The sequence below is a fragment of the Cupressus sempervirens genome, chromosome 10, assembly GCF_028749045.1.
Source record: "Cupressus sempervirens isolate cs-2001-9-10 chromosome 10, ASM2874904v1, whole genome shotgun sequence".
Classification (NCBI taxonomy): Eukaryota; Viridiplantae; Streptophyta; class Pinopsida; order Cupressales; family Cupressaceae; genus Cupressus; species Cupressus sempervirens.
In genome coordinates this window covers 865,296,880-865,322,512 of record NC_143127.1, presented here as the reverse complement: position 1 = coordinate 865,322,512, position 25,633 = coordinate 865,296,880, and positions in this window count along the sequence as shown.

Here is a 25,633-nt window from a genome sequence, read left to right as displayed (position 1 = left end):
GTATGGTTACTGAAATCTTATGTTTTGATAATGTATTGAACTATGAAATCTATGCTTCAACAATTTGTTATGTTTTGTTGAGTGTTGAGACTCATGCGTATTCGAGAACTTTAGCGAATTTATTATACTTTGAAATAGAAAATGAAAGCTTGAAACCATAATGAAAATTAAACTTATGTCTATTCCAAAACCTAATGAATTATGAAAATGAGTTTTGTATGTATTGTATGTGATGCATGATTTACTAATGTTGATTTTTAGGGTTGACTTAACTTTGACCAGTTAGGTCATATAACCATAGGCTTGGGAGTTTTGTTATGTGATTTCATGATGATGTTTTGTATACTATCTTTCATAGCCAATCATGGTGATGTGTCATGTATGTGCTATGATAAGTTTGATCAGATGTTTTGATGTGTTTTCTAGATTTTTGTGTGAGATTGAGGTGAATGGTGCGACTTTCCTAATATAACCTTTGAGTCTTCGATCAATTATCCTTGATTGCTTCCCAATTGCTCGTATAGGACTAAGGTGATTAAATTATTTATTTGTTTGGTGATTTCATCTTATGACATGGATTTAGTTTATGTGTATTTGATTTTGGATAAGTCATGTTAGGATGATTGTATTGGTGAAATCTGTGATTATGATCAGTAATGTTTTCAATATTTTTCAAGTTTCTTATTTAAGAACTGATGAGTGATTTATGGTCATATGAGAGCTACTAATCTTAATAAGCTTAAGGTAGGTTATTTGTATGTCATGTTGGGAAGTGGCTTGCAATGGAGGTTGAGGCCCTAAAGAGGCTAGTAGGTTATTAGAATTCTTTAGAGTAACTAGGGGGGTGAATCAGTTACTCAAGGTCCAATAAAACTTTTCTCTTAAAGTGAATTCTAGTGAGCCCAGTAAACATTCATACATCCAAGCTTATCATTCTAAACTTGTAGGTTACTGATAAATCAACATGCAACAATAAAACATGAAAGATCAATGCATAACATAGTGATTTACATGGAAACCCAATTTGGGAAAAACCACCAGTAACATGCTACCTTGTTTTTCACTTTTCTGAAGTGATGACCTGTGAAAGGCCTATCCTATTAAAGGCTACAACACACACTATTAAATGTGACCTAGTTAACTGATTTCAATCACCTTGTTAGAAGTGAGCCTGGTTAAAGGACTTTAGAACATTCACTTGGAATGCCACCTTGTTAAAGGATTTTCAAATGGTTGTTAAACCAACCTTTGTATAAAGAATTTTTCCCCAACTAATACAATAGCTAGAGAGTAACAATAAGGGGTTTTGACCCGATAGACATACAACTTATCTTGCTGATATCATATCTCAATTTAGTTCACAAATCTACTTGGCTTTTAGTCTCTACAGTTCTGACAACTTGTTCCCTCTTCAAGCTTCTATCTCCTTAAGCTTCTTTCTTGTTGTACCAATATAGTCACTCCAGTGGTCCTTTGATGAAGTAGAGCATCTGTACTCTATTTTCCTAGGTTTTCTCTTAACCTTCTCCTTGGCACCACTCTCCAATCTACTTAACGACCTTCTAGTTCATCTTATGACCTTGTATTCCTTAAATAGAAATTTACAATTCTTTTCCCACTCTAATTTCCCTCATCTAAATTAGGGTTTGAATAGGTTAGGTAGGATATAATGTATCTATCTCTTATCTTGTTTCTTCTAGAAACTTCATGTAGAATCCACTTGTATTCACCTAAAAATGGTTAGCCTAGAATTCTATGCCACCAACTCAACATCCTTATCTTCCATCTGGTTCACAAAATTCAAGGTAACAAACTTATCAGCTTAGATATGGTGAATCTTTGACTTTTCAAATAATGTAGTAGCTCAACACTATTGACTTTCTGATGCTCAGCACATATTGTGTTACTCGACATCTATTACATTTTCACTTGGCATCAACTATATTTTTTTTGATGCTCAACACCTATTGCATTTTTCTCGACACCAACTAAGTTACTCGACACATACTAGATTTTCCATTTACTCAACACTAACTAATAATTTTCTTAGCATGAACTAACTTGCTCAACACCCACTATAAACTTTGTTTAGGCTTTGTAGACAATCTTTGCTATAACTTGTTCTTCTAAAGTATCTAAGTGCAACCAACCTCTGATAGATTATCAATACATTATTTCACCATTGTTTTAACTGATCCTTGTACTTCATTACAAAAGCATAACTCAACCTTTCCTCTAATTTTTGTTTTTACATCTTATTGATTAAATCCTCTTCATTAACTAAGTGATATTACTTGGATCTTATAAGCAATTGTCTTACTAGCAAATAGCAGGTTTGACGTCAGTGAAAAAATAATGATTGAAACATACTTCTTCACTAATTCATCAATGATATTTTCAATTAGATTATAACAATCTCCCTCTCTGGCATTGATGGCAAACCAAACTGATCAACCAAGTTACCTAAAATAAAAACCAACTCGGTTAAAATAGTAAGATAATGCCAAAAAGAAATTTGTTGACATTTTTTTTTTTGCATCAACTTTCAACTTCTTATTACTCCCTCTCTATTGATACTCTATCTCCTTTGATCTACTCTTCTTAGATCTGTCATCTTGATTGATTTATTTACTTCTCCCTCTTAGTTGTTGCATCTTACTCTCTATTTTTTTGTTGTTACTCTATTTTCTTTCACTTTCTTCCTTATTCATTTTTCTATTTCTCCCCCTCTTCTATTGCTTCATCAAACTTTGATCAATCTTATTACTCCCTTTTTAGATTTGATCAATTTTTTCTATTTCTCTCTCTTTGACAACAATGCCAAAGACACAACTTTTTAGCATCTTCAATCATGTAGATGTAGACTTTGCAATTCTAGTTTTCTCCCTCTATCACCATGGTTGTGACTAATTTGGGAATTTAGCAATTTGATTACTTTAGGAAAAACTTAAAGTAAGATCCTCTACATCAATTCATGTCATTCAAAAATCATCCTATTTGATGCAGGACAGTTCTACTATTTACTCAAACAACCTTTGATAGGGGTATTACCCCTAGCTTACCTCTAAGATATTCATATGCATCCTTTGGTAATGGTTTTGTGAAGATGTCAGCAATTTGTTCCTTTGAATTCACATACTCCATCTTCACCTCTTTGTCTTCCACTAATTCTCTCACATAATGATACTTAATTGCAATATGCTTTGTTTTGGCGTGCATCACAGGATTCTTTGATATGTTGGTGGCACTGGTATTGTCACAATAAAGTATCACAAGTTTAGTTATCTCTTCCTTCATACCTTTGAGTAGATGTTTGATCCAAAAAATATTTGTACAATTTATGGTAACAACAACATATTCATCTTTAGTTGTGGATTGTCAGGTACAACTTTACTTTTTGCTAGTCCAAATGACTAATCTTCTGCCTAAAAATAGTGTTCCTCCACTGGTGCTTTTTATGTCATCTATATTACCTCCCCAATCTTTATTAGTGTAAGCTTTCATCTAAATTTTTTCATTCTTCTCTTAGTATAGGCTAAAGTCATTAGTTCCTTTTAAGTACCTCATTATTCTTTTCACTACCATAAGATGATTTTCTCTTAGGTTTGTAGAAAATCTTGCAACTATTCTAATAGATAATGCAATGTCAGGTCTACTATGTACAACATATTGTAGCTTTCCAATCATTTATCTATATAATGTCTAATTTACTTCAGTTGATTCATCATTCTTTGATAACTTATGTCTTGTTATCATTGGTGTACTGACTAGTTTTAAATCTTCTAGTCCAAATGTTTTGAGTATCTCCTTGATGTATTTTGATTGGGTCACAAATATACCATACTTTAGTTGATAGACTTGTAATACAACAAAGAATTTGATTTCCCCAAACATTGACATCTCAAACTCATGTTTCATCTGATCAACAAAATCTTTGCATAGGGCATCCTTTCCTCCAAATATTATATCATCAACAAAGATTTCAAATATTAGAATATCCTTACCTTTTTTAGTCTTGATATACAGATTGTTGTTGTCATCTATTCTCTCAAATCCAATCTTTACAAGATATTTGTGAAGTCTCTCATACCATACTCTAGGTGCTTGTTTCAAACCATAGAGTGTTTTGTGCAGTTTGCATACCATATCCTTATTGTTGTCATCAATAAATCCCTCTAGTTGTTCTATGTAGACTTCCTCTTCCAGTATACCATTCAAAAAAGCACACTTAACATCCATATGGTAGACTTTAAAACCTTTGTAAGCAACATATGCAAGTAAAGTTATTACTCCTTCCATCCTTGCAATAGGGGCAAATGTTTCCCCATAGTCTAGTCCTTCTTCTTGAGCATAACCTTTACATACTAGTCTAGATTTATTTCTTTCAATTTCACCATTCTCATCTAGCTTGTTCCTAAATACCCACTTGGTACCAATCACATTCTTGTTAGATGGTCTTGGATCTAAACTCCAAGTTTCATTCCTCTCTATCTATTCAATCTCCTCTTCCATAGCTTTATATTAACCATCATCTTCTAGTGCATCTCTCACTATTTTGGGTTCTATCTTACTTAGTAGACATGATTCATTTCTTAGTCTATTCCTTGTCATTGGTATGGCATCCTTGTTACCAATTATTTGTTCAGTAGGGTGATGTCTTCTCAAATACTTGGATAGCCTTAGTTCTATCCTTGTTTCCATGTTTGGTCTTTTAGCTTTAGATTCATTGTGCACATCTCTTTTAGGTAACTCAACATCTCTTCCATGTGTACTAACTTGAGAATCAAAATGTACATTTTCTTTATTCTGCAACTCGACATCTGAATGCAACTTGACATTCACTAGTTGTGACTCGGTAGATACTGAAACTTGTTGTTGGTTGACTATTGGATTGGTAGCTTCTTCATGAGCAGGAATTCCCTCGTAGAAAAATATCAAAGATCTATATTATTCTAGTATTTTGATGGATTCGTCATCATGAACTTCTGAGTATTCATCAAAATTTACATTTGCACTCTTCACAATTTTGTTAGTGTTAGTATTTAAACACTTGTATGCTTTACTTCTAGTGGAGTATTTGATGCAAGAGCATCGAGTTTTGATTTTGGTGGAGCTATGTTTTTCATGGTTAGGGATGTGTTGGAGACACATTGGAGAACCTTTCTTCATGATTTTGTAGAGATTGGATGGACTGAGTTGAAGTTTGAACAATTTTTTCCTTGTTGTTGGAACTGCATTTTTTTGGTTTTTGGGTGCCTATTGAAAAGCATGTAAATAATTATCCTTAATAAATGAGAATATTCAAACTTCAAGGATTGAAGAGGGCCTAGATTAATTCCTTTTTTCAATTGTATAAGTTCTAAATCTTTATAGTTTTGGAGATATGGAAATTCTCCTATAGTATCGATTTCTAGTAGACTACACAACAATTTTCTATGCATGACTTTCAGGGTGGATGCACACTTTTTCTTAAGGAAGAAGCATTTGTGCATTTAAGGTTTTGTAGAGGACCTAGAGTAATACCTTTTTTATAAGTAGGGGTTGTGGTGGAGTCTTTAGTCATTAATTCATAGGAGGAATGATTTTTAGAAGTAGTTGAAGGGTGAATTTTCCTGAGTCTATGAGCAGAGCACCGAATGTGAGGCAATTTATAGTAGGATTATGATGGAGTTGTGAATGTGTGTACAGAGCACCAAATGTGAGGCATACTACACTAGGATCTTGGATGAGGTTAGAGTAGATCTAGGGTTGTAGCTGGAAAACAAGGAGATTGCTTGGTAGGCTTGCGAGCACAAGTTTAGATTTCGTTGGTGGTTTTCTTCCAGATTGTTGTTATGTTACAAATTTGGGCTAGCTGAGATTGGTTTGTAAGTTGGATCTAGTTGGATCTTGTAGAACTAATGTTGCAATTATTGTTTGTACTTGGACCTAACCTAGAAGACCTTATAGTTGGGCATATTGCATGTAATCAGTTATGTTTTATGAATGAATTGATGTAACTTGGTATCAAATCTTGCATTATTATTTCGTGTTGTTGTGTTTCCATTGTGTGGTTGTATTGTTGGGGGCTAGGACATATCCTCTAAGGATTCTCCTACCTTGCACTATCTCAGATGGTACCAAAGCTCAAGTTGTTCTTGAGTGTGTAGATAGATCACTGAAAGTTGAGACAATTTGTATTAGAACTTGGGTTGGAAAAGTGGATCTAAATTGGTCTTGATCTGATGGTGGATTTTCTTTCTAGAGTCCCAGATCTCTTGGTTACAATCTAGAACATCTTGGTTATAACATGCAATTATAGAGGTCTCATAGATGGATCGATGGATGCGAATATGGAAGGTTGATCTTGTTGAGGCATGATTGTACAAAGTTTGTGGATTGCAGATCTGTGCTCCTGGACTTGTGATGTTCTTCCTAATTGTTCATGTGAGGTGGCAGGTTGCAATCTGACTTGCAAACAATTTGAGGTTGTCACAAGGAGTGTGGGAAGGATTTTTTGCAAAGGGTTTATGAAGATCTTGGGAGATGGCTTTGAGAGGATTGGACCTTGAGATGATTGTGAATATCCATGATGTGGTGGAGAGGAGGTTTTCTAAGATGTTTGCTCAGTTTGAGACTAGTTTGGCTGATCAAGTTAAGGATGGGGTAAGGAAAGAATTTCATAGATGTTTGTGGATCTGGAGTATACCAATCCAAAAGAGAGTTTTCTAGCCAGTTAGAAGACTTGTTTGAGAAAGAAGATTGCATAGAAAGGTCGAGGTGGAAGAGTTTGGCTTTATTGATCAGATTGTGGAGTTTGATATAGAACTTGCAGAGTAGCTAAAGATTTTTTTTGAAGATATTCCTATCCTTGTTGATGCTTAGGGTAGAGTTTAGTTTTCATGATCAGTCAGTTGGATCTGACATGGAAATTGTAGAGCACTTGGTCATGGATGATCTAGTTGTTGTTGGTAATGAGTTGTGTATTGCAATGCATCTTGTTGTGAGCAATGAGATTGCTGATGTTGTAAGTTTGTCATGTGTTCTTGGAGATCTACATGTTGCTATTGATATGAAGTTTGTTGATACTAATGTGGAGGTTGTTTTTGCTGATGTGAAGTTTGTTACTGCTGGTGTGGATTCACTAGTTGTTGATGTGGATGAGGATTTGTCGATGAAGCATTATGTTTAGTTTGTTCTTGGGCATGAGCATGCTGATTGGTTTGCTAATATGTATTTAATTATAATGGAACATAGATGGTTGATTTTCATATTTTTTCTATTGACTTTGATGAAGTGGAAGCCTTTTGTAAAGATGAAGTTGGTTGTAGATCTTGCTTTGGGCATCAAAGTGTGGGACACACTTTTCTATTTACCTAAAGAGTCTGATGCAGGAGCATCAAGTTTGTATTTTGGTGGAGCTATGCTCTTCATGGTTAAGGATGTGTTGGAGATACATTGGAGAACCTTTCTTCATTATTTCATAGAGATTGGATGGATTGAGTTGAAGTTTGAATAATTTTTACCTTGCTACTGGAACTACGTTTTTCTAATTTTTGGGTGTCTATTGCAAAGTAGGTAACTAATTATCCTTAATGAATGAGAAGCTTCCAACTTCAAGGATTGAAGAGGGCCTAGATTACTTCCTTGTGTATCAATTTTACAAGTTCTAACTCTTTATAGTTTGGGAGATATGGCAATTCTTCTACAATATTAATTTTTGGCAAACTGCGTGATAGTTTTCTGTGCATGACTTTCAAAGTAGATGTGTAATTTTTCTTAAGGAATAATCCTTTGCACATTTAAGAGTTTTTAGAGGACCTAGATTACTACCTATTTTCAAAGCATGAGTTCTAATTCAATTGGAGCTAGGAGATATCATGATTTTACTTGGATATCAATTTCTGAACATTTAATTGTTGTTGCAGGCTAACTTGTGGCATTTAATTTATGTATTTGTATTTAATTTGTGTTCTAGGCTGACTTGTGGCTTATATTGGTATAATTAGGGGTTGTGGTGGAGTCTTTATTCATTCAGAGGAGGAGGAATTATTTGTGGAAGCAGTTGAAGGGTGAATTTTCCTAAGTCTGTGAGCAAAGCATCGAATGTGAGGCAATTTATAGCAAGATTATGATGGAGTTGTGAATGTGTAGATAGAGCACTGAATGTGAGGTAGTATACACTAGGATCTTGGATGAGGTTGGAGCAAAGCTAGGGTTGTAGCTAGAAAACAAGGAGATTTCTTGGTAGGCTTGCAAGCACAAGTTTAGATTTCCTTGGTGGTTTTCTTCCAAATTGCTATTATGTTACAGATTTGGGGTAGCTGACATTGGTTTGTAAATTGGATCTAGTTATAGAATTGATGTTGTAATTGTTGTTTGTATTTGGCCCTAACCCAGAAGCCCTTCCAACTGGGCATATTGCATGTAATCAATTATTTTTTATGAATGAATTATATAACTTGGTATCAGATCTTGTATTGTTGCTTCTTGTTGTTGTGTTTCCATTGCATAGTTATATTGTTGGGGGGCTAGGACATCTCCTTTGGGGATTCGCTTACTTTGCTCTACGTCAGTATCCAAGGAATATACCTTCATCACTCTTTCCATCAAACTTTTCATTTCTAGAGTCTTTAAGAATATAACATTTACTACCCAACACTTTAATATGTTTCACATTGGGTGAGTGACCATACCATAATTCAAAAGGTGTTGCATTTGTACCTTTCTTGATTTGTACTTACTTCAATGTGTAGACAGTTGTTCTTACTGCTTCTTTCCAGTATTTTAGAGAAACATTTTTCTCCATCATCAATGTTCTAGTATAGTCCATTACTAATCTATTCCTCCTTTCTACAATTCCATTCTATGGGGGAGTCCTTGGTGCTAATGTCTGTCTCTTGATTCCTTTGTCATTATAGAACATCTTAAACTCTTTTGATGTGAACTCTCCTCCTCTCTCTGATCTCAACCATTTTAGATTCCTACCTGTTTCTTTTTCAACTCTTTCCAAATACCACTTAAACATTTTAAAAGTGTTAGACTTTTGTTTTAAGAACATAGCAGTCATCATCCTAGAGTAATCATCTTCAAACAACATTATGTATTTGTCTCCTTTGTAACCTTCTACTTCTATATGTCCACACAAGTTAGTATGAACAATCTCTAAAACATCTTTTGAAGTAAATTTTTTTCTTTAGAAACTTGACTTAGTCATCTTGCCTAACTAACATTGTTTGCACATTATATTGTCAGGCTTTTTTAGTTTGGGAAAACCTCTTAATTTCTTCATTTTGTTGATGCTAATCAAGTTATCAAAGTTTACATGACATAGCCTTTTATGCCATAGCCACACAACATCAAATTTAGAAATAAGACAAGTGGTATCATCAATATCTAGATAAAATAGATTGCTCCTAGTTTGGTCTCCTTTTCCTATCAAATTTTCATTTGTGTCAAAGATCTTGGCAATTTTATTTCCAAATTCAACTTTACAACCTATATTTCTTAGTTGTGACACACACAGCAAATTGTAATTCAATCCTTCAACATAATATGCATCATCACATGAGATCTTTTCTATGAGCTTAATGGAACCTTTTCCTTTTATTAAACATGGAGCATCATTACCAAATCTAACACTGTTTCCATCATACCGAGTTAACACAATGAACTTACATTTGTCTCCCATCATGTGGTGTGAGTAACCATTGTCAATGATCCATTTGTAATTCTTTTTTACATAAGTTGTAAGTGTAGTTACTTCATCTTCATCTGACTCATCCTTCATAGCAACATAGACTATCTCATCATCATTTTCATCTGAATCACCTTCTTTTGTAATGTAGCACTTTTTGCCTTTGTCTTTGTACTCTTTGCTATCTTCACTTCTTCTACCTTTGTATTTATCATTTCCTTTGAAGTTTCTCTTCTCTAGACATCTAGCAGCAATATGTCCTACTTCATTGCAATTGAAATAAATAATGGGCAACTTACCTTTAAATTTTCCATTTCCTCTGTGAAATCTCCTTGCTAGTAGTGCTTCCAATTATTTAGCATCTTCTTCTTCAGTGTCACTATCACTAGACATATGCTTTATCCTTCTCTTCTTCCTTTGCTTCTTTTCATCAAAATCTTTGAGCAACAACTTAGCCTTGAAAGTAGATTCCCTTAGACTCCCTAGCTTGTAGTTGTCAAAGTTGGATAACTCAAATGCAATGAGTCTTCCTACTAGACCATCAAGAGATACCTTGTTTCTTAGTATGCACCTCAACTCTTGGATAGCTGAGACTCTAAAGAATAGATAGGTAGTGAGGTTCTCAAGAATTTTCTAAGAACATTTTCATCATCTAAATGACCAACAAAACTTCTTATTGCACTTAACACTTCTTTTATTTTGGAGGCATATTGAGCAATGTTCTCACCTTCCCTCATTCTCATGTCATCAAACTTTCCTTTGAGGATTACTGATTTTCTTTTTGGACATTTTTATCTCCTCCATAAATAGTTGTCAGGGCATCCGACATCTTGAATGTAGTGTCACATCCATTGATGTCATCAAATTCAGCATAGCTAAGGGCAGAGGCAATCTCCAACATTGCCTAATTGTGCTCCTTCTTCTTTTTCATATCTTTAGCCATAGGGTCTCTAGATGGATCAACATGTTCCACTATAATTGACGTTTGTGCATGATCACCTATTGATCCAAGGTGCAACTTCATTAGACTTTTCCATGCAGAAAAGTTGTCTCTGTTAAGCTTGGGAACTTCTCACTTAGACATCTTGATCTTTGTGCTTCTAGTACCTTCAAACTAAATTAGTAGATGGCTCTGATACCAATTGTTAGAATTCTTTAGAGTAACTAAGATGGGGGGGGGGGAGTGAATCAGTTACTCAAGGTCCAATAAAACTTTTCTTTTATCCTAGTGAGCCCATTAAACATTCATATATCCAAGCTTATCATTCTAAACTTGCAGCTTACTAATAAATCAACATGCAACAATAAAACATGAAAGATCAATACATAACACAATGACTTACGTGGAAACCCAATTTGGTAAAAACCACTAGTAACATGCTACCTTGTTTCTCACTCTTCTAAAGTGATGCCCTGTGAAAGGTCTGCCCTGTTAAAGGCTACAACACACACTGTTAAATGTGATCTAGTTAAGAGATTTCAATTACCTTGTTAGAAGTGAGCCCAATTAAAGGACTTTAGAACATTCACTTGGAATGCCACCCTGTTAAAGGATTTTTAAATGGCTATTAAACCAACCTTAGTCCAAAGAATTTTTCGCTTATTGATACAATTTCCAGAGAGTAACAGTAAGGGGTTTTGACCTGATAGACATACAACTTATCTTGCTGATATCAGATCTCAATTTAGTTCACAAATCTGCTTGGTTTTCAGTCTCTACGGTTCTAACAACTTGTTCCCTCTTCAAGCTCTATCTCCTTAAGCTTCTTCCTTGTTGTACCAATGCAATCACTCTAGTGATCCTTTGACGAAGTAGAACATATGTACTATATTTTTCTAGGTTTTCTCTTAACCTTCTCAATGCCTTCTCCTTGGCACCACTCTCCAATCTACTTAACCACCTTCTACTTCATCTTATGACCTTGTATTCCTTAAATAGGAATATACTATTCTTTTCCTACTCTAATTTCCCTCATCTAAATTAGGGTTTGAATAGATTAGGTAGGATACAATGTATTTGTCCCTTATCTTGTTTCTTCTAGAAACTTCATGTAGAATCCACTTGTATTCAGCAAAAAATAGTTAGCCTAGAATTTTGTACCACTAGCTCAACATCTTTATCTTCCATCTGGTTCACAAAATTCAAGGTAACAAACTTATTAGCTTAGATCTAGCAAATCTTTGACTTTTCAAATAATGCAACAGCTTGACACTGTTGACTTTTTGATGCTCGACACATACTATGTTACTCGACACCTATTACATTTTCACTCGGCATCAACTATATTTTCTTGATGCTCGACACATGTTGCATTTTTCTCTGCACCAAGTTACTCAGTACTAACTAATAATCTACTCGGCATGAACTAACTTGCTTGACACCCACTATAACTTTGTTTAGCCTTTGCAGACAGTCTTTGCTATAACTTGTTCTTCTAATGTATCTAAGTATAGCCAATCTCTAATAGATTATCAATATATTATTTCATCATTGTCTTAATTGATCCTTGTACTTCATTACAAAAGCATAACTCAACCTTTCCTCTAGGTGCTATTGTTACATCTTATTGATTAAATCCTCTTCATTAATCAACTAAGTGATAGTACTTGGATCTTATAAGCAACTATCTTACCAACAAATAGTAGGTTTGACATCAGTGACAAAACAATGATTGAAACATACTTTTTCACTAATGTTGGAAATATAGATGGAGTAACTGAGAGGGGAGGGGTGAATCAATTACCACAAAAAAAAATCCACAGATCCCTTAGAAGTCTTATAAAACTAGATACTGTTGTCACTTGGTAGCCACATAGAAAAATAATGTAACTCGGTAGATGTTAATTTATTACTAATCTTAAGCATTCACAAAGATTTAACATGCATGCATAAAAGAAATAACATCAACACAAGAGACACTAGATTTAACGTGGAAGCCCAATATGGGAAAAACTACCAAGTAACTAGCTACCAATTTTACTCTTTTGAAGTGAGCCCTATTAGGAGCCAACCCTATTAAAGGTTACAAAACACACTATTAGGTGTGACCCTGTTAGAGGATTTAAACACCCTGCTAGGAGTGGCCTTGCTAGAGGACTTTAGAACAATTCAGTAGAGCTATCCACCTTGTTAGAGGATTTACAAAAATGGCTACTAAACCAACTCTATTAACAGATTTAGAATTTATTGCTACAATTGTGAGAAAGTAACAATGAGTGACATGAATGAGATGCGACTGAACTTTGTTGCTACAAATCTCTATTCTGCTTCACTAGATCCTTACTGATTGAATACACCTTTTTTGCTCCTCAAGGATATCTAATCCTTCTTCAAAATTTTCTCACACTTCCTCTTCACATAATCTACTCACTCATTCATACATCCATTCATACTTAGAATTCACAACTTGACCTTATATTTATACATTACAAATTATCAAGTTAGCTCATTTACAAGTTACAATTACCAATAAACAATACATTAGTTGGCTACAAAAATTACATGAAACAATTAAAATTTATTTTTCAAAATAATGAAATCCTTCATTGGTCGACCCTACTCAATAAACACTACTTCAGAAATGATTTTTAGTGTTAACCAAGTGAAGCTTGATAAACACTGAGAACTCTACAAAATCCTTTGGAGACCAAGTGAACTTGGTAAACACTAACTTTCCTTTGTTGGCCTTGTGAGATTGGTAGAAACTAAATTTCCTTTGTTAACCTTGGGACCTTGGTTCACACTAACATCTACTACAGAATCCTTTGACACCCGAGTGAGGTCGGTAGAAACTGTCTTCATAGTGTAGTATTCAAGAATGCTCAGTAGACTCTATAATTTACTTTACTAGCCATCTAAGCTTGGTAGACTCTATATGATAATTGATATGAAATTTGTGTAACATCAAAGACAACACACAATTGAACAATTGTATCCAACAATCTTTGTCTTTGGTATTGATGGCAATACAACATGTCATAACAGAATGAAATTTGAGAACAAGTCTTTTCTGATAGAATGCTTCTCCCTCTTAGATTTCATTCCACAAACTTTTCAAATACAGTAATCTCCCTTTGTGAAGAAATTGCATAGCTTCTTTTCAAACATCAAACTCTTCACAAGCAAATTCAAATTTTAGAAAGATATGATAGCATACTCTCCCTCTTTGACAACACATGCCAAAGACAATACAAACTAAATGATTAAGAATGTACCTTAAGTACTGATTCATATGCAATGTTCTCATGATTATTCTGCATCAATTGAAAGATCCTCAACTTGATACCTATTGATGCATCACTAAAACTTTATTTTAGTGATCTTCAGATTAGGGAATGACCCCTAACTTACCTCTTAGATACAAGAATGCATCCTTAGGTAAAGGCTTGATGAATATGTCAACAATTCTCTCTTTTGTATGGACATATTCCAATCTGATCTCCTTATCTTGCACCAATTCTCTAACAAAGTGATACTTTATTGCAATGTGCTTGGTTTTTGAGTGCATCACTAAATTTTTAGATATTTTAATTGCACTTGTATTTTCATAAAACATAACAAATAGCTCTTTGATTCCCACCTTCATGCCTTCCAATAATTGCTTGAACCAAACAATAATAGAACTGTTTACTGTTGCTGCAACATACTTTGCTTCTGATGTAGATTGGGATGTATAATTTTACTTTTTACTTGTCCAAGAAACCAACCTCTTTCAAAGAAAGAACGCACCTCCACTTTTACTCTTTCTATCATCAATGTTTCCTACCCAATCTGCATCAATAAACACTTTCAAATCTATATTACCTCCAAATGTGTACCATAATCCATAATCTTCAGTGCCTTTGAGGTATCTCATGATCCTTTTGATTGCCATCATGTGATTTTCTCTTGATTTTGCTGAAAATCTTGCTACAATACCAACTGCAAGGGCAATATTTAGCCTTGTATGAACTACATATTGCAACTTTCCAATCATTGATCTACATAATGTCTAATCTACCTCTTTTGATTAATCATCCTTGGTAAGCTTTAGACTAGTGTACATAGGAGTCCCAACTAGTTTTCAATCCTCCATACCAAACTTTTTAAGTATCTCCTTGATGTATTTAGACTGAGTAATGTAGATGTCATTCTTACTCTATTAAATTTGAAGACTAACAAAGAATTTGATCTCACCAAACATAGACATCTCAAATTTCTTGTTCATTTTCTCTAAAAAAACTCTTGGCAAAGATCATCATTTCCTGTGAACAAAGTGTCATCCACAAATATTTCTACCAAAACAATCTTGTTATCTAGTCCATCCTTGATATAAAAACTACTGTTATCATTAGTTCTCTAAAAACCAATTTGAATAAGATAGTTATGTAATTTTTCATACCATGCTCTAGGGGCTTGTTTCAGACCATACAATGTTTTGTGTAGTTTTCAAACCATGTCCTTCTTGTCTAGATCAACAAAATCTTTAGGCTACTCAATGTAGACTTCTTCTTCTAGTATACCATTGAGAAATGTAGATTTGACACCCATCTGATAAACCTTAGATCCTTTGTGTGCAACATATGCAAGTAGGGTCCTGGCATCTTCTAATCTTGAAATAGGAGCAAAAGTTTCTCCATAGTCTATTCCTTCTTCTTGAGAGTATCCTTTGCATACTAGTCTAGCTTTGTTCTTTGATATCTTACCATCTTCATTCAACTTATTTCTGAATACCCACTTAGTTCCAATCACATTTTTATCTTTAGGCCTAGGTACAAGAGTCCATGTTTTGTTCTTCTCTATCTACTCTATCTCTTCATTCATAGCCTCAATCCAACTTTCATTTTCTAGTGCATCTTTGACACTTCTAGGTTCAAAATTAGCAAGTAAACAAGTACCTTTTAGCTTAATTCTTGTCATAGTACCTTCAAATTTGTCTCCAATAATCTGATCTGGTGCATGATGCCTCCTGACATATTTGGCTAATACAGGTTCCTTGCCTTTTGAATGAATTGCATTGTCATCTTCTTGCACTTTGACTTCAAGTTTTGGCTATTTTGTCTATTGCTTAGGTCCATCAAACTTGGTAGGCATTGGCTTAGTAGCATTTGAATGTGACTCAAGTTCCTGTAACTTAGTTTGAACTTCTTGCAACTTGGTTACTAAAGACTCAGGAGTAGAAGATTCTTGATTGACAAATGTATTTGGCATTGTATCAAGTTCAATGAAGACAAATCTCCTATAATCTTTTGGTTCCTTTTTTATTTCTTCTTCAGTCCTTTCTGAAAACTCATCAACTTTCACATGTACACTTTCTATGACTTTGTGAGTAGACAAATTCAAACATCTATATACTTTTCTCTTGCAAAAATATCCCAAGAATATTCCTTCATCACCCTTCACATCAAATTTACCTCTTCTAGATTGTTTCAAAATGTAACATTTTCTTCCAAATTCTTTTAGGTAACTTACATTGGGTTTATAGCCATACCATAACTCATAAGGGGTTTTGAATGAGTCCTTCTTTATCTATACTCGGTTCAAGGTATGAATTGCAGTGCTGATAGCTTACTTCTAGTATTTGATAGCAATGTTCTTTTCAATCATTAAAGTTCTTGCATAGTCCATGATAGATCTATTCCTCCTTTCAGCTATTCTATTTTTCTCGAGAGTTCCAGGGGTTGATATCTGTCTTTTGATTCCCCTTTTCATGTAAAATTTATTGAAATCATGGGAGATGAATTCACCACCTCTGTCTGACCTCAACCATTTTAGTCTTTTCCCTGTTTCCTTCTCTACTCTGGCCAAGTACCATTTGAAATTCTCAAATCCTTCTAATTTCTCTCTCAGATACATGACACTCATCATTCTAGAGTAATCATCAACAAAAAGAATGAAGAACTTTTCTCCAGTATAGCTTTCAATTCCAATGGGTCCACATAAGTCAGTATGCATAATTTCAAAAACTTCTTCAGACTGATAGTTCTTACTTTTAAAGCTAGTCTTTCCCATCTTATTACTCTGACAATTCTTGCATAGACCAACATTAGGTTTCTTTATACTAGGAATGCCTCTAACTTTCTTGAATTTTCTTATCTTCACCAGATTATCAAAGTTCACATGGCACAACTTTCTATGCCATAACCAACTTTCTTCAATCTAAGCAATAAAACATGAATATTCACCAAGTTCAAGATAGAACAAGTTAACTTTTGTTTGTATGCCTGATCCAATTAGCTTTCCTTTGTCATCCAACAGTCTTGCTTTTCCATGCATGAATTCCACTTTGAATCCATTATTAGGTAGTTGTGCCACACTCAACAAATTGTGTTTTAGTCCTTCTACCCAATATGCATTATCACATACAAGCTCTTTGGTTAGTGAGATTCTTCCTCTTCCTTTTATGCAACAAGGTTCATTATTACCAAACCTCACACTACCACCTTCATAGTCTTCAAATTGTTCAAACTTAGTTTTATCACCAGTCATATAATGAGAGCAACCAATATCTATGATCCATGTATCATTTTTTCTCAAATGAGAGATAAGTGTCATCTTATCTTCCTCATGATTATCAGATTCATCTTTCACAGCAATGTAAACAATTTCATCTTCCTCTTCACCAGAATCATTAGAATCCTTAGCCATGAAACATGTTTTCTTACCTTTTTCCTTGACTGATTTGAAATATTTCTTGCCATTGCATTTTTGACCTTTCTTCTCATCCTTGGTTTTCTTATTTGGGCACCTAGTAGCAATATGTCCAATTTTTTCAAATGAAAAATGAATTAGAGGAACTTTACCTTTGTATTTCCCTCTACCTCTAGAATATTTCCTTGCAAGCAGAGCTTCAACCACCTCAAGAGCAGTCAATCTTCCTACTATGGCCTCTAAATTTATCTTATGATTTGCTTCACATCTTCTTTCTTGAATTGCAAAAACTCGAATTGCATAAATGGGAAGTAATGTTCTAAGAACTTTACTTACAACTATTTCCTCCTCAATATCTCCTCTAGAAGCCTTGATAGCACTGACAACTACTTTGACTCTTTCAACATATTTGGCAATGTTTTCATCCTCTCTCATCCTCATTTGATCAAATTTTCCTCTTAGACTTTTTGCTTTGGCTCTCCTCACATTATCATCACCTCCATAGATATCTTTTAGCTTGTTCCACATTTCAAAGGTAGTTTTGTAGTCCTTGACATCATCAAATTCTTCATAGCTTAGGGCAGATGCAATGTTTATCATCATGGTGTTATGAGTCTTCTTCTCAGCAATGTCATTAGCAGATAATATACTAGAAGGAGTTACATATGCTTCTTCCAAATATTTCAATCTTGTATCTCCAATGGAAGCCAAATGGAGTCTCATGAGACCTTGCCATGCTAAAAAATTATTCCTGTTAAGTCTTGGAATTTTCCTCTTGTAAGACATCCTGATCTTTGGCTTAGATCTTTGAAATCCTTCCTGCAAGCACCAAAAGCTCTAATACCAATTGTTGGAAATATAGATGGAGTAACTGAGAGGGGAGGGGTGAATCAATTACCACAAAAATAAATCCATAGATCACTTAGATGTCTTATAAAACTAGATACTATTGTCACTTGGTAGCCACACAAAAAATGTTGTAACTCAATAGATGTTAATTTATTACCGATCTTAAGCATTCACAAAGATTTAACATGCATGCATAAAAGAAATAGCATCAACACAAGAGACATTAGATTTAACATGGAAAAAATCACCACGTAACTAGCTACCAATTTTCACTCTTTTGAAGTGATCCCTATTAGGAGCCAACCCTGTTAAAGGTTATAAAACACACTATTACGTGTGACCCTATTAGAGGATTTAAACACCCTACTAGGAGTGACCTTGCTAGAGGAATTTAGAATAATTTAGCAGAATTGTCCACCTTGTTAGAGGATTTACAAAAAGAGGTACTAAACCAACTCTCTTAAGAGATTTAGAATTCACTGCTACAATTGTGAGAAAGTAACAATGAGTGACACGAATGAGATGTAACTGAACTTTGCTGATATAGATCTCTATTATGCTTCACTAGATCCTTACTGATCGAATACACCTTTGCTGATCCTCAAGAATATCTGATCCTTCTTCAAAATTCGCTCACACTTCCTCTTCACATAATCAACTCACTTGCATACTTTCTCATTCATACATCCATTCATACTTAGAATTCACAACTTGACCTTATATTTATACATTACAAATTTTCAAGTCAGCTCATTTACAAGTTATATTTACCAATAAACAATACATCAATCGGCTACAAACATTACATGAAACAATTAAACTTTATTTTCCAAAATAATGAAATCTTTCATTGGTCGACCCTACTCGGTAAACACTACTCCATAAATGATTTTTAGTGTTAACCAAGTGAAGCTTGATAAACACTGAGAACTCTACAAAATCCTTTGGAGACCAAGTGAACTTGGTAAACACTAACTTTCCTTTGTTGGCCTTGTGAGCTTGGTAGAAACTGTCTTCACAGTGTAATATTCAGGAATGCTCGGTAGACTCTGTAATTTACTTTGCTAGCCATCTGAGATCAGTTGAATCTATTTGATAACTTATATGACATTTATGTAACATTAAAGACAACACACAATTGAACAATTGTATCCAACACACTAATTCATCAATAATATTTTCAATCAGATATTGCTGAAATCTGTGATTATGATCAGTAATGTTTTCAATATTTTTCAAGTTTCTTATTTAAGAACTGATGAGTGATTTATGGTCATATGAGACCTACTAATTTTAATAAGCTTAGGGTAGGTTATTTTGTATGTCATGTTGGGAAGTGGCTTGCAATGGAGGCCGAGGCCCTAAAGAGGTTGGTGGGTAACCCATTGTAGGTTATTTTAATAAGTGATAACATTTCATTAAATGGGTTTAAAATGAATTAATAAGATATTGGCATCATAGAAAATCACTAGGGGATCTGTAGTATTAAAAGACTACCTGGATAACCTTAGAGCTAACTTGTTAGTATGTCTTGTATGTACAAAAGGATAATGATGCTGTATAGAGACACTAGGGGGATCTAGAGTCCATAGTGGCTACCAGGGTAACCTTAGAGTTGGCTCATGCGATGACACTTAGCCACTTGCATAGTGGATTTCCTTCATGTCTTTGTTGCCTCTATTATTAGTTGATACTTGTGTCTTGGTACCCTTTGAAATAGATTGTTTTGAGGTGATTCCTTGAACCTAAATATTGGTTTTGACTTCCAAGAGTAATTCTAAGTTTGTGTGTGTGTGTGTGTGTGTGTGTGTGTGTGTAATTATATAGTAATTTTAAATTATTGTGTAATTACATTATTAGATTTTTTTTAAAGTGAATTGAGGGGGGGGAGGGACATTTGTTTGTCTTTAAAAAATAATAATAATAATTTTATTATGTTTGAGTGGGCAGGGGCCACCAACCCCCCACCCCTCTTCTCCTCTATCTTCTTCAACATTGGCGCCCATGAAATGGGTTGCATGCAACAGTACCCTACTGCCACAATAGTAGGTACTGCTGACATAGTACCTTGATGATACGTCAGTAGGGCTGTGAACAACTTGCCTTTAAGTTGGCGGGCTATAAAATTTTTGGTAAGTTAGTTTTTATTATTTTTAATTTAATTTTTTATTAATGTTTTAATTAATGTTAATTTCAATGAATGTTTTTTTTATTATATATTAAATATTAATAATTTGTAATATATTAAATGTTAATAAATTATTAATACTAAAGGTTATTACTATTTTTATAGTATAAATAATTATTATTTTATGTAGAGATTAATAATTATTTTTTATTAATAATTTAATATATATTATTTTATTAATAAATAAATGATCATAGTAATTTAATAATTGTTGTTGTTTCTTATTAATGTTTTAATTAAATTTTTTATTGTTAAAATATTTTTTTGGGAAAGTAAATTTGAGGTTTACGGTTGGGAAGATGATAATTTTAGTAAACTTAGATTTTACTTGATGATGTAATTATGGGAACAATTTCTATTACTAAGGGAAAATCTACTATATCTTTTGATAATTAAAAAAAACAAAAAAACTTAATAGTTATCATACTTTGAAAAGACAAAAACTGTAATGCGTATGTTTACTGGACTCTTATATTTTAATAAAAAATTAAACTATAAAATAATTTTTAAACAACTGTATATGAATTGTTGAATCATCTGGAATTCTAGCGATCTCAGAAACCTTATTAAGTTTGACAATTAAAAATTGGAACCCTGATTGAAATTGTAAACATTATCAACCATTATACTTGGAAATGAAAATTGAAACCTTGGTTGTTATCGAATCTTTGTGTTTTGAAAACCTTAGTTGTTATCATACTTTAAAAAGATGTAAATTGTAATGTTTATGGTTATTGAGCTCTTATGTTTTGATAATGAATTGAACTATGGAAACTATGTTTAAACAACTTGTTATGTTTTGTTGTGTGTTGAGACTTGTGTAGATTTGAGAACTTTAGCAAATTTATTATACTTTGAAATAGAAAATGGAATCTTCAAACCATAGTAAAAATTAAACTTATGTGTGCTCCAAAACCTAATGAATTATGAAAATGACTTTTATATGTACTGTATGTGATGTGTGATTTATCGATGTTGGGTTTCGAGGTTGACTTAGCTTTCACCAGTCGGGTTGTATTACTAGAGGCTTGAGAGTTTTCTTATGTGATGTGATGATGATGTTTTATATATGATCTTCATACCCAACCATTGTGATGTGTCATGTGTGTGATATGATAAGTCTGATCAGATGTTTTGATGTGCTTTCCAGTTTCTTGTGTGAGACTAAGGTGAATGGTGTGACTTTCCTGATATAACCTTTGAGTCTTCGATCAATTATCCTTGATTGTTTCCAAATTTATTGTATAGGATTAAGGTGATTAAATTATTTGATTATTTGGTAATGTCATGTTATGATATGGATTTGTTTTATGTGTATTTGATTTTGGATTAGTCCTGTTAAGATGATTGTATTAGTGAAATATGTGATTATGATCAATAACATTTCAATATTTTTCTAGTTGCTTATTTAAGAGCTAATGAGTGATTTATGGTCATATGAGACCTACTAATTTTACTGATCTTAAAGTAGGTTATTTGTATGTCATGTTGTGAAGTGCCTTGCAATGGAGGTTGAGACCTTAATGCTGCTAGCAGGTAACCCATTGTAGGTTATTTTAATAAGTGATAAGATTTCATTAAATGAGTTTAAAATGAATTAATAAGATATTGGTACCACAAAAATTCACTAGGGGATCTAGAGTATTAAAAGACCACCATGGTAACCTTAGAGTTGACTTGTTAGCATGCCTTGTCTATATGAAAGGATACTCGTGCTGCATAGAGACACTAGGGGGATCTAGAGTCCATAGTGGCTACCAAGGAAACCTTAGAGTTGGCTCATGTGATGAAACTTACCCAATTGCATAGTATATTTTTTACGTGTTTGTGTTGCCTTTGGGATTAGTTGATACTTGTCTCTCGATACCCTTTGAGATAATTTTCTTTTAGGCGATTCCTTAAACTCGAATGTTGGTTTTGACTTGTGTATTGTTATCCTATTTGGGACTTGAGTTTATCTCCTCATTGTGGTGGGAGTGGGCCATTTTATGTTCCATGAGGGTGGGTGGTAGTGCATTTTCTTATACCATTAGGATCCAGCCATTGGATGTCATTGATGAATATGTTTGTGCAGATGTTCCTTTTTATTTGATATTGTATTTCTATGATGGATGATTATACTCTAAGTGTATTCTACTTGATTTCATAGATCTTACGAGATGGTGTAATCTATTTTATGATGTATAATCTTTTAGCCTTTCATACCCTATGACCTATACAGTGGATGATTGTGCATTCTGATTATTTCCTAGTGGCATTTATGATAATTATATATTATTTAAATGGATTTGTACTTGTAGTTAATCTTTAATGTAGATGTGTTATATATTGGTTTTAGTATTAATTAAACTTAAATACGATTCAACATCATGGGCCCTTTAAGAATTGTAATATGTTTTATGGCATGCATTTATGTGTATGTTATTTTTTTTCCTATTTTATTTCTGTTGTTGTTAAGTTATTATCTTTCATAAAAAAAGTTTGGAAAACTTAGTGAAACTTCAAGTTATTTTCTTTTGGGTTCCCTGGTAGGCATTACATCTAGTATCATAGCCCAAGTTTCTACATTGGGAGCTCTAAGTATATTGGAACACCACTAGTTTTTAACTAGTTGAACTGAAGCAAAACCTAAACCATGATTTGTATTTATTACAAACTTGAACACTTGAACTAGTTAACTAAAAAATAAAACTTGAACACTTGAACTAGTTGACAAAAAAAAAAACTTGAACTATTATAGGTATATATTAAAAACTTGAACACTTGAACTAGTTAAATAGAAATAAAACTTAAGCAATGTTATGTATCTTTTACAAACTTGAACACTTTGAACTTCAAACTTGATTTCTTGAAACATAGAAAAGGGTGAAACTTGTATAACTTTTGAGTTGGATTTTAGACATATTTTCTTATGATTATGCTTTAAGGCAGTATGCTTTTGATTTCCTTTGTGAGCATTATGTGGTTCTTGTTTTGTTGTTTTCAGTGGAGTTACAAACTTGAACCTAAACAGTTTAAGCAAAAAAAACTAATTAGTAATGGAACTTTTGAACATAAAACTTGGAAACTCATAACATTTATGTTCTTAACTTTTGATTTTTTTTCTATATATTATAAATTTTATGTTTTCCGATGGATTTAGAGATGTTGATCTTTTGTTTGGAGTGTTTTAGGGGATCTATTTCACTATTTGTTAAAAAATATGAATGGTGGATCAATATGGTTTTCGATTTATTATTTAACCACAATCATATTGCTCTAAGTGAATGAAAGTGTATATGTAGTTAACTTATTTGTATTGGTTTCTTAAATGAGATTTTTTGTTTGACATTGCAGATAATACTCTTTTGACTTTTAGTTACCCTAGTCATTGTAGTAGGCTTCAAGGAGTAAGCCTAAGTCTAGGGGGGTGGATGTAATGCCTACCCCTAGTTTAGTTTTATCTTTCTTGTAGGCTTCCACTAGTAAGCCTAACTCTAGGGGGAGTAGATGTAGTGCCTACCCCTACTTGACTATTTTGTTGTATTTCCATATTCTTTTAGGCCCATTTTCTGATTATGTTTTATGATTATTGGTACTTGGTTACCAAATTTGATTAGATGTCATTTCATACTTAGTTGATTTATGTGTTGAGTTACTAACTTATTTCAGGACTATTTTGATTATGATAAATATGTTCATTTAGTGACTTTCAATTATTTCATGATGTTAGTGAGAGAAATGATTTATATGCAGTTTCTATGGTTACTTACCCCATATTTGCTTCTGTATGGTGTACTTATCCGCTTTACTTTATGATTGACATTCCTAATATGGTTGAGGGAGGGAGTCATTGTCACCTGCTAGTCAGGATCTACATGATGCACCACTTCCTACCATTTCCTAGTTGGTTTAGAATATATGTATTTGTACATGTGTGGATTTTTTGTAGATTGCAAGTATTGGGTATCTACTTCCCTGAATTGCCAAGATGAGCATACCTTATCGCATTATTTGAATGGTATAAGTGGGGAGATAACTCTTGAGTTCAAATCCTAACCTTTGCCAAGTGTCTTAGAAAATATGACAAGTATCTAAGTTAGTTTCACCTTTTTGAATTTGTCAAGTGACGTGAATTTGTGATTTTGACCCTAGATTTTGTTTTGGTATTTTGTACTTTATAATGAGTTTTTATATTTTGTCTTGTGGTTCTAAGATGATTTTCTGTTATAATTAAATCAATTTAAAAGATAATTTAATGATTTAATTTAATGAAATTTTTATAAAGATAATTTAATATTTAATTATATTTAATTAATTGAGAAATTAATTAAGTAGAAGAATTAAATTTAAGATATTTTATTAAAGTTCTATTTTTGGAATATTTATATTTATTTAATTTAATAGTAATGTATTTAAGATTTTTATTTTAATAATAAACTCTAAATAATATTATTATTTGAATTAATAAATATATCATTTTAAAATGTCTCAAAAATTAATTAAAGAGAGAAAGAAAATTATCTAATAAAGATATTTTAATTAAATGGCAAAAATGTTGTGCATGAATATTAAAATGTAATAAAATAATAAAAGATAAAGATCAATGAGTCTTCTTGTGTGATTGCACAATTGAAGTCCTAAATTTAGTGGAGAACTCTTTATTAGAGATCTAGAGCTCATTTTGCAATAGCCAGGGTTTTGGAGGAGCAATTTTTGAGAGTAAGGGTTTTTAGAAAAAGAGGGGAATACTTGCATGCTCTAAGCATTTGTTGTATTAGCATCAGATTTAGGTAGAGTCTTGTAGGTTATTCACACAGTAATTTTTCGTTCTTCAAATTCTTGTCTTCTTATTGTCTAGATAAATCTATTTTTAGAATTGAACTGAATTCAAAACCCTGGTGTTGAAATTGTTGCTTTGCATTTTTTGAAAACATCTGTGGATGAATTTACTATATGAAACCCTTTTTTATTTAAATTGGGTGATTCGTAACGGATTTGTTAAAATCAAGATGTGGATTTTGAAAAGAAAATCAATTTTGTTTTATAGTTTTTGACTATTTGATTTGGGTTTCTATACCAAGGTTATATTGAAATTTTTATCAAAAAAATTATATATATATATATATATCTGTGTGTATGTGTGTAATTACACAATAACTTGTAATTACTATGTAATTATATTATTAAGTTTTTTTTTTTAAGTAATTAATGGGGGCATTTGTTTTTATTTATTTTTAAATTAAATAAAATTAATTTAATTTAATTATGTTTGGGTGGGCAAGGGCCACAAATCCACCACCCCCCTTCT